Source organism: Oryx dammah, unplaced genomic scaffold, assembly GCF_014754425.2.
Source record: "Oryx dammah isolate SB20612 unplaced genomic scaffold, SCBI_Odam_1.1 HiC_scaffold_26, whole genome shotgun sequence".
Taxonomy (NCBI): Eukaryota; Metazoa; Chordata; class Mammalia; order Artiodactyla; family Bovidae; genus Oryx; species Oryx dammah.
This window is the reverse complement of record NW_024070210.1, coordinates 58,221,315-58,237,346: the sequence shown is the minus strand read 5'-3', so window position 1 is coordinate 58,237,346 and position 16,032 is coordinate 58,221,315. Positions and strand designations below refer to the sequence as shown.

At 42.9% G+C, this 16,032-nt stretch overlaps 1 protein-coding gene across 2 annotated transcripts in view; it reads left to right on the top strand.

Annotated features, from left to right (window-relative positions):
* The first annotated feature begins 242 nt into the window (after positions 1 to 242).
* Positions 243 to 16,032, top strand: part of FRMD6 (FERM domain containing 6) — a 262,617-nt gene continuing 246,827 nt past the window's right edge. For both annotated transcript variants that reach the window (XM_040226753.1, XM_040226751.1), the window contains exons 1-2: positions 243 to 318; positions 514 to 593. The gene's annotated coding sequence lies outside the window, so the exon portion shown is untranslated. The remainder of the gene's footprint in view (positions 319 to 513; positions 594 to 16,032) is intronic.

Sequence of the window (16,032 nt, the reverse complement as noted above, 5' to 3'; positions counted from 1 at the left end):
GCCCTGTGGATGGAGGGGCTCACAGAAATCTCTGATCTTCTTTTGTGGCATATTTTATCTCAGGAACTTGATTAATAGTCTAGACTTTGTCCCCCCTTTGGGCGGGCTTGCTGTCCTCTCAATTTTCCCAGGCACAGCATTATCCTTATGGACAGGTACAGGCATGCATCAGAAATCTGGAGGTTCGCCCAAAAAGTATGTCTGCTGTTTGTAAAGGAGCAATGTAGTAATTACTTATGAGTAATGCAGTAGCAGCTCTTCCATGAGAAATTAAAACTGAAAAAGAAGGCTTCCCTCTGCTTGAAGGAAGGGTATTGGGTGAGTGAATTCTTGCCCTGGGAACTCTCTCTTCTCTTTTCCCCCAAACTCTACGCCTTTATCCCCAGACATCCTTTCTTAAGCACCCTACTCTGGCACTCAGCAAGCCATGGGAATTAGGAAGAATTGGCTGGAAGTAAACGATCTGCTTGCTCATAGCAATTGAAAGTTTTCCTCCGACGATTCTGGTTCCAGGGGAGTGAGCTGAAGATTAAATCCTGAAGCCTGCCCCATTTGGAGAGCAGCAGCCTGGTTTCTGGTGGCTACAGCAGCAGGTAGGAAACGAACAGTTGTTCTTACCTTTTGTTTTTTGTAAAGCATAATTTGAAGGCAAATTTCATGTTAAGTATCAATATATTGGGCATAGAATCAACAAAGGATTTAAATAATATGATTTCTGTCCATCAATCATCCCAGACTAATGAGAGAATTGATTTCTTTTTGGGGGAGGGGTTGGCTTGGGTTGTCCGATATAATAGCCGTTGCAGGAAGGAAGCTGTACCAGGAACAAATTCATGCCTTGATGAATTAGACAGTCTCTGCATTCTCTGGATTTTCCCTTGTAGTGTGTGTGTTTGCATACATAAGTGTCCCATACTCCAGACAAACAGTTGACTTTGTTAAGAACACTCACAAAAGCACAGATGATGATCTGACCAGAAGACAGGTCCCCTCTGATGCATTGTTTTGTTCTAAATTTTTCAAGAGCCCATCAATGGACTTCTTGTAAAACACTACCATACATTTTTTAAAAAGGAAGTTATTTGGAGACATCAATGTTAAATAAGTGTCAGTTACATTCATATCAGTTACACTCTCACTCTTTGGGTTGCAAAAAAAGACTTTTATATATTTTGGGGTCATGTACTTCTGTATAATGGATATAACTTAGTAAAACTAGACAAGAGACCATAGAGGGAATATGATGAGCTGTTACAGAGTTTGTCATAACCAGATCCCAAATGTTATAAAGATGAAATATGAGGTGTGCATGATAGAATGAAGGAATAAAGGGAATATAGAAAAGAACAAAATAGAGTTCTATGAGAATTTTCAGGTCTATCTTTTTTAAAGAAACAAAGTGAGAGTCAGCAACCAGAGAATCGATTCTCAGAGAAAATATTTGTGAATTGTGTTATTATGTTATTTTTTTAAATGACCATATTGAGGTTGCCTATTGTTTGCCATTTTATGTGTATGTTTGTATGTGTGTGTGAGAGAGAGAAGGCACTCTTCTGATACATGGAGTTACAGATCAGTGCTGGGCTTTTTTTTTTTAAGTATTTATTTATTTTATTTGTCTGTACTGGATCTTAAGTTACAGCACTTAGGATCATCCAGCTTTGTTGCAGCATGTGAATTCTTAGTTACAGCACATGGGATCTAGTTCCCTGACCAGGAATTGAACCTGGCCTGCTGCATTGGGACTGTGGAGTATTAGGCAGTAGATCACAAGGAAAGTTCAGATGCAGGGCTAGTTTTAAATGAACTTCGGTGAATACTTATTATGTAAACATTATTCAGCACCTCTGTATTCTGGGCATTGTCCTAGGCCCCGGACTATATATATATATATATATATATATATATACACACACACACATATATATATATATCATGCTGCATTTGCTCTTCAGTAATCTTGTGTGTGTGTGTGTGAGTGTGTGTGTGTGAGTGTGTGTGTGTGTGTGTACTCAGTCATTCAGTCATGTCCGATTCTTTGAGACCCCATGGACTGTAGCCCACCAGGCTCCTCTGTCCATGGGATTATTATCCTGGCAGGATCACTGGAGTGAGTTGCCATTTCCTGCTTCAGAGGATCTTCCTGATCCAAGCACTGAACCCATGTCTCTTGCATTGCAGGCAGGCAGAGTCTACCATGAGACAGAAAGCCCTCAGTAATCTTTATGGAGTTGTCTTTTTGTTGGTAACACCTAAGAAAAAAGTCAGAAACCTTTATCTTACTTTCCTTTTATTTGTGTTATCAAAAAAAGGAGAACTCCAAAGATTTAGTAAAATTACTGGAACACAGCTTCTAAGTGGCCTGGTTATCAAAACTACTTGTGTACTGATCTGCTAGAAAAGCATATCTTGTCTTCCAGTTGGACATGACAACTTGTTGAAACCAAACAGTGCCTCCCAGCTTCCGTAAAATCTGGGGTCCCGAGGCCGAGGACAAGCAGAGCTCTGCTGTCTGATTTGGGTCCTGCTGTGGGTCTCGAGTTCCCTGGCTGAGAGTGAGGTGCTGGTTCCTGACAGGATGTTTGGCCCCAAAGTAGGGGCGATGCCGTCTCTGCACTGTTTTCTCCCCCAAACCCTGTGGGAATGAGAGAGGTGGGGAGGGGGGTGGACAGAACTGCTGCCCCAATGGAGGAATCTTCTCCAGATGTCTCCCAGGGGACCTTCTTCATTGTATATCATGTGTGAATGGCCCATGTGTGTGTGTGTGTGTGTGTGCGCGCGCGTGTGTTAGTCATTCAGTTGCGTCCGACTCTTTGTGACCCCATGGACTGTATGTAGCCCACCAGGGTCCCCTGTCCATTCTCCAGGCAAGAATACTGGAGTGGGTTGCCATTCCCTTCTCCAGGGATTGAACCTAGGCCTCCTACTTTGTGGGCAGACTCTTTACCATCTGAGCCACTAGGGAAGCCCATGAATGGCCCCTGAGCCCTCAGCAAGCGGGACTGAATCTCCTTGAAGACCAGCCCTGATGCCTCTTCTGTCCTGAGAAGCTAACGTCTAAGCTGGCCGAGACAGACTCAAGAACTGGGCTGATAGATGTGAAGACTGCATCATCACCGGCACACTCCCTTCCTCTTCGCTTCTCCCTACAGCTGCCGCTTTTTGTGGTTGACATCAATAATACCTGATTCCTCACTCTGGAAAATGTCTGAGTCAGTCTTGATGAAGTCAAGGGCAGAATCAGCAACAACAACAGAACAAAAATAATAATAGCACCTACCATGTGTGAGCACTGGCTGTGTGCCAGCCACTATGCTAAACACTTTACATACATGATCTCATTTATTCTCTACAACCACCTACAAAGTAGGGAATGCTGGGATCCCCATGATATAGACAAGGAAACTGAGGCTTAAGCATTTACCTGTTGTTGGGAGGTTTACATCTGACTGCCAGACTCTAAAACATTCAACCACAGCTGTGATGTGAGTGATGATCAAGTTTATAAACACTTAAACATTAACTAAGAGAAGATAGCAAAACAGACCTATGAAGAGGGTGCTGGGGCAGGTGGCCTTCTGGCTCCCTTGTCTTCCCTGCTCTTCCGTGATGCCTCTGGAAAGGTCTGCCAGAGACCACCAGGGAGACCAAAGGGCTCGTTCTGCTGCCTGTGGCTTCTCTCTGCAAGTGGCCTCTCATCCCTTCCTTTGAGGTCTGGCAGCCGACATTTATCTTGGTCTTTATTTACAAACAAGGGTCATGCATCCTGTTCTTTCTTTGCTATTTGGGGCTGACTTTAATTCCAAAGGAGCATATGTTTTACTTCCACTGTGCTGGTGTTTTTGGAGACAGACTCCAGCCTTAAGAGGAGTCTGAGAAAGTCTATAACCTCTTCTTTCCCTTTCCTTGACTTTCAGCTAATATATTCCCCAAAACCTGGAAGCTGGAAGAGTTGTCTGATAGGGATGTTTTCTGTTTCACCAACTACCACTGTTAGTACCATTGGAAATTCCTCTGAGGAAGAGATTGCGGTCTCTAGTCTGTTTACCCGTGGGGTCCACAATTCACAAGTCATGTCACAGACTTATTTCTGGAGAATACTCTCACATCTTGAACGCTTTCTGTTTGTTTTCAACCTGTAGGCGAACTGTGCTGTCTCCCAAGACTAAGGATGCCAGGGAAGGGCTCAAATCAGAAAGCTGTGCAGTTTCAGGCCTCTGCACAGAAACTGTTTGATGCCCCTTTGGTTAACTAGAGCAGGACAGCAAGACCTCATCCCCTTAGACTTACAAACTATTTTTATTGTGTGACTTGGTAATGAACTAGTAAAAGATCACTTTTTTTGAGATTTGGCCTTAACTTGCTTGTTTCCAGTTTCAAAGGGTTTCCTTTGTATTTCATTTTATTAGGAGAGATTGAAAGGGTTGCAGATTTGAGGTAACAAAAAGGAAGGGAGCTAATATTAATTGAGCACCTACTATGTGCTGAGTATTCTAGTAACCTCTGACATATGCTGAGCTTCTCTGGTGGTAAAGAATCTGCTTGCAATTCAAGAGACCCAGTTTCAATTCCTGTGTCCAGAAGATCCCCTGAAGAAGGGAATCACAACAGAACCAGGCAAGGTAAAAAGGCCCATTTTCAGCTGAAGAAACCGAGAGTCAAAAAGAGTTAAGTTAGTAAGTATGGTGGGGGTGTAACACAAACACAAGGCAGAATGCAAAGCCCAGGTTGCTTCATTTATTCCGCACTGCTTCCACCTGGATTCAAAACCCCTTCCCAGTGGAGAGGATGGACTCAGATTGTTGATCTCGTCTAGTCTTCCGAGACTTAAGTATGTGACAGCTATTGGATGAACAAGGAAACCAAGACTCAGAGGGTGTTGCTTGGGTTAATGGAAACCAGCTTTTATTAAGATTTAATAGTTTCCTACTCATCTCAGAGATGAATGACTTCCTGAGGAAATAGTCTTCCCATGAAAAGGTTTAACGGCCAAGATCCTAATCAACTGTAATCTACTTGTATCACCTTTGATTTTCCAGACCTTGATCTTAGCAATGTGTCTTTACTTACATATGCCCTACTTTGTGTTTCTAGCATAGTTTTATTCCATAGACACAGGTCAGTGTCAATGAAATGACAGGCTTAACACCTATGCTAATATCGTTTTCTGTCCTGTTTCACAGGGCAATTTCTTGTTATTGAGGATTTGAGATGGTTCAAAATCACTTTTTCTATTTGTCATTGTTATTGTTGTATTTGGAGGTTATGTTTTCCAAAGAGGACATTAGTGAATGAAATATTTATAACAAATCGCTGAAAAGATTGCTTTCCTCAGAAACCTTACACTGTCATCAGCAACAAACAGAGGGACTTGTTTCCTCACAGTTCCATGTTGGCCTGCTTTTTACTGAGCTGAGATCATTTATAGTTCTCCTCTGCAAAAGTTTTAGGAGTCCTAATGTTGGAGGGTCTCTCTTCCCATCACTGAGGCCTCTACCTGAGGACCCCGCTGAGTCAGCTAACTGCCTCAATTGCCTTCAGCCAATCTTGGAAGGAAAGTTATGACCAACCTAGATAGCACATTAAAAAGCAGAGACATTACTTTGCCAACAAAGGTCCGTCTAGTCAAGGCTATGGTTTTTCCAGTGGTCATGTATGGATGTGAGAGTTGGACTGTGAAGAAAGCTGAGTGCCGAAGAATTGATGCTTTTTAACTGTGGTTGGAGAAGACTCTCGAGAGTCCCTTGGACTGCAAGGAGATTCAACCAGTCCATCCTAAAGGAGATCAGTCCTGGGTGTTCATTGGAAGAACTGATGCTAAAGCTGAAACTCCAATACTTTGGCCACCTCATGTGAAGAGTTGACTCATTGGAAAAGACCCTGATGCTGGGAGGGATTGGGGGCAGAAGGAGAAGGGGACGACAGAGGATGAGATGGCTGGATTGCATCACCTACTTGATGGACATGAGTTTCGGTGATGGACAGGGAGGCCTGGCGTGCTGCGATTCATGGGGTTGCAAAGAGTCGGACACGACGGAGCTACTGAACTGAACTGACTGAACTGAATCTTGAAGACCTGAAATGCCATGTTCTGTGGCTTGATGAAATTGGAGAGGGAGATAACAGGTGAGGGACAAGTTGAAAAGTAAAGAGAAATGGGTAAAACTCGTGATAAATAAGTAGATCAGAGGAGAAATAGAGAATATGGGAAAACTAGCCTCTTGGAGACTCTTGAAATGAAGATTAGGATATGAAGTACATTTATCTGTTTCCTAGTTTATGTTGTAGTCAGCCTCCTGGGTGGCCCCTGATGATCCCTGTCCCCTGATGTTAGCACCCTAGTGGTCCCTTCCCACATTCCATCAGGGCTGGTCTGTGTTACCAATAGCGTACAGGAGAAGTGATGATAAAATATATTGTGGTTTCCACTTTGACTACTTTCTCCCTCTCCTGGTCTGCTAACTCTGGGGGAAATCAGCTGTCATGTTGCGAGCAGCACTTTGGAGAGGCCCATGTGTTGAAGAACATGGAAGTAACAGCATCACAACCACAGTAGAATCCAAGGGACACCTCTGTCAGAAAGCCTGTCCCACCTGCTCCACTCTATTCCTTGTTAGACCGTGGATAGATATTAGTTATCTGTTGCTGTAGAACAAATCACCTCACAGTAATGGCTGAAAACAACAATGATTCATTGTTTATCAGGGTTTTTTTTTTTTTTTACTATTATTTATTAATTCTTTGTCCAGCTGAGTTGTTCTTACTATGGTTTTTCCTGGATCTATTCATTTGATTGCAGTCAGATGCAGATTTAAGATGGTGACACCCTCACATCTGGGGTGAACAAAATAGCAAGGGATGGAACAGCTGAGGTGGCCTTTCCTTTTGAGCTTTGTAAGTGTGTGGTATTCTCAAAGTACCAAGACAAGAATAGAAGCTGTAAGCCCTCTTAAGGTCTAGGTTTGGGGATATTGCACAACACCACTTCACCACATTCAACTGGACAAAACAAGTAAAAACACCAGCCCAGATTCAAAGGGTGGGAGGAATAAACTCTACCTCTTAATTAGAAAATTTTAAATAATGTGTGGTCAATGGTCACAATTATTTAAATTCCTCCCATAGGAAAAATACACTGCCCTCCTAAGACCCCTGAGATCTCATCCAGTGACCCCATTAGACTCAAAGGCCATGATCTTGTCATCTGAATCTGGTACAGATATAAACAGGGTTTCTCGTGGATAGCTCCTCTGCAATCAGAGATTAAGGTTAGTATTCTGGCCTAACAAGTCCTATGTATTTCCTCTAAATTCTGCCTGTAAACTGAACCATACACCCAACGTAAAGTGTTGAAACAGGGGCATGGTAACCCCAATAGATATTCCCATTCAAAAATAACACAATAGGAGACAATAGCAGTAATTGTTCCATAGAATAGCAATTCTGAAATCTATCTGGGCACATATTATCAGGTTTTCCAACTCAAGCAGGCAAGCTTTCTCTGGATTCAATCTTCTGGTTCTTGGCTCCATCTTCTGAGATGTCATTTCTTTTAAAATACAAATAGCCTATAATTGCAGCTAAGTAGCTGTCTCAGCCTGCATACTGATTGTAGAAAGTTGGGTGGTCTAGAAGTCTCCTATCATTTTAGATACTTACTTGAATCTGACAGGATTCCTTTAAAAACATTATGGATTTTCTATGTACCTCATTATTGTTCATTTCATTAAATAAAATCTATACCTAAGATTCTTCTTGGGACAGGCCTTTTTATACACTAGTGCTGTCTAATAGAAATATAATGTAAGCTACCAATATGAACCACATACGTATTTTTTAAAGTTCTAAGAGCCACACTTTAATAATGAAACAAATGGAAGTAATTTTAGTAATACATTTTGTTTAACTGAATATATCCAAAATATTACCACTTCAATGTGGTAATCAATATAATTATTAATAAGGTATTTTGCTTTTTTCCTACTCTTTTTTTGAAATCTAGCGTATATTTTACACTTAAAGTACCTCTCAGTTTGGATTAGCTGCACTTCAAGTATGCATGCAATGGTCATGTGTGGTTAGTGGCTACTGCACTGGGCAGCCCAGTTCCAGATTACTCAGAGCTATTTTGAGATTAGGCATCTATTTCTCTTAGAAGTTGTTTTGTCTAGTTGAGAAGATCTACTCAAAGTCTTTTAAAGGGCATAATAAAGGGTCTTACAGCCACAATCTCGAGTAATCTTTACTCTGAGACCATTTCTTATGTTGAGAATCTGTTGCCATCTGGAGAGGATGGAAATAAGGAACAGTTTTATTTCTAAACCCAGCAAGTCCTAGGTCCTCCCAATTTCCTCTAAATTCTGCTTTTAAACTCACTGGTTCCTTCTTTTACTCATCCTTTTCTCTTTGCGTACCTTTTAAAGCAAAATTTAAAAAAAAAATCTATTGGCACTTCTAGCATTATGCCTGAAAATTTCTTTAGCTCAGACCCACAAATTTATTAGATATTTGTTTTTTGCCTTACAAATTACTATAGATTATAGTTTTGAAGATTGTTTGAGCAACTCAGGTGGCCCATTTTCAGCCTCCAAAAAGAAATTCCTAACTGCCCTTTCAGCCTCTGCCAACTATCTAGTCCCAAAGCCAGTGCTTCATGTTTTTAAGTTTCTGTTATGGAATCACTGTACTCACTAATTTCTGTTTTAGTTATTTTTTGCAGAGTAACAAATAACCCTAAAACTTGGTGACAACAATAATTTATTGCTTCTCATGATTTTGTGAGACATTGACTGGCTCTTTTAATTGCTGGTGTTACCTGGGCTTGTTCAGGTTAACTACCTTCAGCTGGAAAACCAGCGAGCGGTGGGGATCAACACGGCCTCTTTCTCCCTGTGCTCTTGCATCCTTAAGGAGGCTAGACTTTGTGACATGGAGGTGGCAGCCTTCTAAAGGTACAAGATTTAGTGTATAAGCATTTACCAAATTTCTACTAATCTACATTTCTTGGTCCCATTGGCCAGAGTAAGCATGTGACCAAGTCCAGAGTCAATATGGGAGGCGTTACACAAGAGCAAGGGTCCTGGGAGGAATGTTTAGTTGAAGAATAGCTAATGTAAATCTTCTATAGGTATCTTATGGATTACATGAGAGGATTTATACATAAAGCATTTTTTAGCATAGTACTACTGCTCTAAATCTGCCCCAATCCCCACAGGCAGACACTGGAATTTGGTTCCAAAGTTGCTCTTATTTCATATTTAGAAAGATCCATCCATGTTCTTGTCACAGCCTAACAAAGACCAAGGGTGGAGCAGAGAGAACAGATTATGTCTAATATCAGACATTGTGCAAAAGACAGCCACTGTGTTCTCTCATTTAATCCTCAAAGCAGCCCATTTTACAGATGAAGAAATAAGGCACAGAGAAACTAGTTAATGGCCCAAGGTCACAGAGGAAAGAAGCCTGGTCCTGGGCCTGGGCAGCTTGGCTCTGTGGGCTATGCTTGTCATCACTTGTGATCACTGTTGCACAGCTGTGTACACACAGGGACAGCAGGAGAAACAACGAAAATCCGGGAAAACAAGGCCTGGGGTGCAGAAGGAATCAGGGCAGCATCCCAGAGTCCGTATATTTTTCCCCGGTGTTTGGCCCTTTGGATTTTCTGTAGAAACTCTTCTTCTAGAACCCCGACTTTTCTTTGGCCATCAGCTTTCCCATTTAGGACAAATAGATAGGGAGGGATTTATTTATTTTTTTTTCCTAGTGATTTTATTTGATTCTCGTATCTGAAGTGAGCTTGTTAAGTTGAAAATCTTCTGATATATTATTATAATAATGGCTTGGTAGTCCTGAATGTTGACCAGAGTGTACTGTGTCTCAGAAGAACTTGGCAGGGCTCACTGTCACCCCGGTGGAGAACACACAGATCCCAGCAGAAAACAGCCACTCTGGTTCTGCTGCTGCTGTTTCGAGATTAATGACATGTGAAAGCACCAAGTTTGCAACGGTGAGAAGGAAGCAGCAGCTCACATTCACAACTGTGTCTTTTAAAATCTACCCAAATGTTGCTGGTGTTGCACTTTAAAGGGTTATGGCAGTTACACATTTGGGGAAATAATGTGGAAATGTTAAAGAAATAAACAGTCTTCCCAGGTGGCACTAGTGGCAAAGAACCTGCCTACCAGTGCAGGAGATGTAAGACAAGGGTTAGACCTTGGGTTGGGAAGACGTCCTGGAGTAAGGAATGGCAACCTACTCCAGAATTCTTGCCCGGAGAATCCCATGGACAGAGGAACCTGGCGGGCTACAATCCACAAAGTCGCAAAGAGTCAGACATGACTGAAGCGACTTAGCACGCACAGGTGAAAGTACTATAATGGAGTGTGTCTGTATAGAGAAAAGCTTTGAAGGAAGCGAGTTCTGTGCTACTCAGCTACTTCTGAAGTGGTTTTTGTTTATGTGAACACTGAAGGGCCTTGGTAATTGTGTATTCAGTTAACAGAGAAAGGAGGTTTATGAAGGTAAAGCAGCATGGAAGCCATGGAAGATGCTGTGTTTACACAGATAGGTGTGAGTCACTCACCTTCCATGCCCTGAACTTGGAAGCCCATACAGTGAGCAGAGAAGCAAGCTGTTTTGAAGTTAATTTCTATTGCAAGTGTCAACAGTCTCAAAAGTGTTGCCTTACATTACAAAGCTCTTTTGATCTTTGACACTGCAGGGATTTTTGCCATGAATACTTAAAGGAGCCTTGCCCGCTTCTCAGGGTGGCCTGTCATTAAGAAACTGGTGCCCCAGGGAGTTTCCCTCTTCCTCCTTCATAGTAGAAATCATTTCCTCTGCCTGGGAACTCTAACCGTTTGGACTTAGAATTGTGTTATGGACTGAAAAGCAGATTGGAATCTCTCCATGTCCTGTTCCCTCTTGCCTTGCCCCCTCCTTTGAGGTGTTTAGTGAAAGAAAGCGTTAGCATTCAGTCGTGTCCAACTCTGCGATCCCATGGACTGTAGCCTGCCAGGCTCCCCTGTCCATGGAGTTCTCCAGGCAAGAATACTGGAGCAGATTGTCATTTCCTTCTCCAGGGGATCTTCCCGACCCAGGGATTGAACCTGTGTCTCCCACATTTCAGGCAGATTCTTTACTTTACAGTTTATCTTGTGTAGGTTCAGCACTGGATGGGAGCCATTTATTCCTACGTTCTGCATTGTTGCTTCCCTGCATAAATGCATGAGATATGTTCTCTGTGTCATCCCCTTACACCTCAGATGCCTAATTTATTTAAGAAACCTTTCATTTTTTGACTTGCAGTTAATGACATCCATATATTTATAACAGGGAAAGCCATGAAGTAATACAAATCATGGAGCAAAATATTGTTTTTTAGATACATCCTTTCTAGTTAAGTCCTTACTACTGAAATAATAGAGGCACTGTTTGCTCATTCATCAGTTTTGGTAAGTGGGGTGCATCCACTGCACACTCATTTCCTGACGTGCATGGAATGATGTCCACTGAAGAAGTGGGTGTGGTTGGCAGTCCCTGTCTGATTCCCTGGGCACAGCCAGAGCTGCTTTTCCAGATGCAGTAGGCATCCCTGATTTGATGCAACAAAGAGGGCTTGAAGGGAGCCAGGGAGAAAAATAGACAGGATTAAAGGTGAAAAAGAGTGATTTCTAGTTGAGTCAGAGTAAGGTTTTCTGGGTCTGAAGACAAGCTAGAATGTCAGCTGCTGAAGAATGAAGCTGAGAGCTGATATACAACTCCATCCGTGAAGACTCTCTGAGGCAATTTTAGTTTTTCTAGATAAATATATATTAAAATGCTGACGATGAGAACCTACTGTATAGCACAGGGAAATCTACTAAATGCTCTGTGGTGACAAAGAGGGGATATGTGTATACATATAGCTGATTCACTTTGCTGTACAACAGAAACTAACACAACATTGTAAAGCAACTATCTCCGATTAAAACAAACAAACAAACAAACAAACCAAAAGATGCTGAAGAGAACAAAGTAGGCTAAAATGACCCAGATTTGTTTTACTGTGTTTCTACTTAAATTTAGACCGCCACTCCCTGTCCTTTTAATTGAGCTGTTCAAACCATAACTGAGAAGACACCCAGCTGATGGCACCAGGATGCACCCCCTGTTCCTCTTCAGGTCCCGGGGCTTAAACCTGGCTCCTGGGAGTAGGTCTCTGGCTGCAAAGCTCTGTCTTAAGGCAAACTAAAGTTGTAAATGCTTTCTTCAGAGGCTGGCAGTGCTTTGAATTTTGGATCTCTAACAGCGGAGCAGAGCCCCCAATGTGGGGCAGGCTTGGATGGTGGTTTATTGACATGACCTGGCAGAGCTCAGAAAGGCTTTGGTCCCCCAGAACTCTCCCACCCAGTTGCCACACCACTAAGAAGTCATTTCTTTGTGTTAACAAATACCTTTTAAACAAAGGCTTACTGTTTGTAATGTAAGAGAAAAAGCTTATTTTTTTTTCCAGTTTTTATATGAATTGGCTACATTTGATCTACTCTTTCCTAGTAATGAGCTGGACACCTCTGAGAGAAAGAAAAGGGGCTCACAAGCTAAGGACAAGGACAAAGCATTCATCTGTCTGTCTAGCCTGTGTGGGGGTGTAGGGACCCCTTAGGGACGGGCTCCTGGCAATCAGTGTGTGGATTCTGTGTGCCCCTAATCCCCTTGCCTGTATCCATAGCCACAGCAGCTCTCCAGGGCCCCAAATCTATATTTACACTTCCCCTTTGGCTGTATCTATCCAAAGTCAAATGGTCACTTAAGTATAGCATATTCAAAATGGAATCCATCTTTTCTTCCTTTTATTTTTTTGCAAAAGCTCATACCTTCCCTTCTGTTCCAGTTCTTCCTGAACTCCCCTGCTTCTCCAACTCAGTTACCAGTCTTGGAAATTGCATGTCACCATTCCTCTGCTTCCTGCCTGGCTGCCCTGACCTCTTTCCAGCTCGCAGCATCTCCACCATTTCAGCAGTCTTCTTATTGGTCTTCCTGCTTCAGTTGCTCTTTCCCACTTACTTTCCTCCTTCACACCACTGCCAAAATGAACTTTGTAAACATGCATTTGATCACTGCTCTCCTCTAAAACCCTTCCTTGAGCTGTCTCATTGCTATAGACTAATCTAAACTCCACTGTGTAGCACAGAGAGCTCACATCAGCCTGGCCATCCTGCTTCGGTCACCCTGGAACACAGGCCTCGGTGACTTTGCTTATACTCTTTCCTCTGCATCAGACGACCTTTTCCTACCCATCCTGCTGTCACCATTTCATCAAATCTAACGTAACCATATCCTCCTCCCTGAAGCTGTCATTCCTCCAAGCCGTCCCTCCACCCCCAGAGCACTTGAGACGGTGCTGCCCCTGAAGCATTGATGTTCAGCACAGTCAGTGCCCACACACTGGTAGTGCTCTGCTGATGCTCATCACTGATGCAGGGGATGCTAATCGAGAACTCCAAGAGATGACAGAGGAGAAGAGGAAACACTGAACACTGAGTTCAAACAGCAAACAAGACCTATCGTTTAAAACCATCAGACTAAAAAAGATGAAAAAGATTCATAATGCTGAGTGTCCAGGGCAGGGGAAGGGGAGGAAAATGGGTGGCTTCATTGATTTTTGGAAGGATGGAATATTAGTGGAGCTTTGCTTGTGATAGGAAAATTTTGAAAGGATGCATCAGTGCCTTTAAAAAGATAAGCAGATTTGACCCAACAATTCTACATTGCAGAATTCATCTGAAGAGAATGACCTGATAAGGATTCAGTGATGTTTATATAAAGACCCTTGTTTCCATCAGCAATAATCTGGTGGTAACTGAAATCATCTAACTACAGGCAATTGATTAAATAGATGACAGCACATTTTTATCCTGGGTTATTAAACAGCTGTTAAAAATAATAATATAGTTCTATACTTATGAATGTGAAAGGATAATATTTGTGATAAATTGTAGGGTAAAAAAATTTGGTTATAAAAATATATGCATCCCATCATCTCCCATCAAAATATAGTATAAAGAATCATGAGGAATGTGTGCTATCAGGCCAACCATGCTTGTTTCCAGTTGATGGTTTTCTTTACATTTTTCTGTATTTTCTGAATTTTTTGAGTGATCAGGGATGAGTTGTGTACACACAGACACAGAGGCTATTCCATTAGGAGAAAGAGCAGAGAAAGACAAAAGCAGCAGTCTAGCCTGCTTAACTTGCCCACCGGTTCCCAGCTTTATTAACAGCCTCAAGGCATCCTGGCTGGTGGACATTTAAGGCAGCAGAGAGGCAAATGTGTCCCATACGCTTTCTGTTGATATCCAAGCTAGCCAAGAATCCACATGAGAGTATCTGGAAGACACTGGGGACTAAATCAGTGGGTGGTCCTGAATAATTCATGGCCATAGACCTTTCCCAAGTTCTACCATAGGGGAAAGTCACTTTTTAAAGTCTCACTATCAGGAACCCTAATCTGAGCTAAAAGTTAGCAAGGAAGTTGGCAGTAGCCTCAGAAGCCAATGGCCTTGGTCCCCTTCCCCCCTCCTTTCCCCACCAACACGCATCACAGTTCATGGAGTGCCTGCTCATTTCCAGTTCATTAGAAGTACTCCAGAGTAAGTGAGTGTTGAAAACACTATCCAGCAGAAGCTGCAAGGGGCAGGCTGGGCATTGCTGTGGTGACAGTGCTGAACGCAGGGCCCAGGGAATATGGCAGCAATTTTTGCCTCTGGATCATTCTCCAAACCTACCCTGTGGCTTGCTCAGATCCCTGGACCAGGCAGGGTGTCAGGAGCACACAATTAGCTTGGTGCTAGAGGACAGGGTTGCCTTGCCCTTCAAGCTATTCTGTGCAGCTTGAAATAGGCTGCGCCCTGGGCCAGCTCATGGGAACTGCCCCATCCTTCATTACTCCTTCCCTGCACTGTGACCACTCAGGTTCCTCCATCTTGGACCTTGGAGCCAGCTTTTCCCCTCGCCAGCCCCTTAGCCCGTCCACAGCTGTGTCAGTGGCCCAGAGCCCTGGGCAACGAGGTGGTTGGGAGAGCACCTAGCCTGCTCTGTGCATGACCCACGCTGGCCCTGCCGGTGCTGCACTGAGTCCTTCCCTCCTCCCGTCTTGGTAAGTGCTCCCTCCCCAGGGCCTCCCAAACCCATCTGGAGGCCCCAGGGCCCACACTGCCAGCAGTTTAGCCAGAGTCTGTCCCCAGAGCAAATTGTCTGGGAGCTCTGCCAGTTTCTGAAGAAAATCTACTTTGTGAACAGGGGAAGAAGCCTCTTGTATACTTTCTGTTAATCACTTTATTCACATAAGAGGACTCTGCGTGCTTCCTTCCTTTCCCACAACTCCTCCTCAAGCCCATGCTTCTCCGGGGACCTTGAGGAGACAAGAGCAAAGAAAGGAACGGGTGGTAAATGAGCATCCAAAATACGAGGGCAAAAGCAAATTAAATGTTCTCCTAAAAGGTTAAGTTTTTTGAAAGGTTGAGGTATTGTACTAAAGCCTATTTTCCCAGAGCAGAAGAAAAAAACGATTGAGGCTGGCCTGCAAAGTTTGTTGCAGCCCATTATAAGCCCTCTCCCCACTTCCACAAAACAAATAGCAGTATGAGTTGTCTTTAAAAGCGATCTATAATTAAGGTCTGTTGTCTACAAGGTAGATTTCTCTGTGATGTTTCTAAGCTGGTTTGATTTTCTCTGCCTCAACTTGCCCTTTCACTTTTGGTGTTTCTCTCTCTTCCCATCCTTTCCTTTCTGCCTTTGGCCTTTCCCTCTTCCTTTCCTTCCCAGTACTCACTATTCCAAAAAGTGAATAGAGGCCAACAGCCCAAGTATGACTATGAGAGAGACTTTTATGTTTAAAAAAATATAGTCAAGCTTAGATGAGGGACATCCTTCAGGTAATGAGTTCGGGAAGTCATGTATTTAACATCATTGTCCACATTATTCAAGATGTTTATTCAAATCCTTATTTAGAATTGCCTTTGGGCAATTTGGGCTTACAAGGCACACACACAA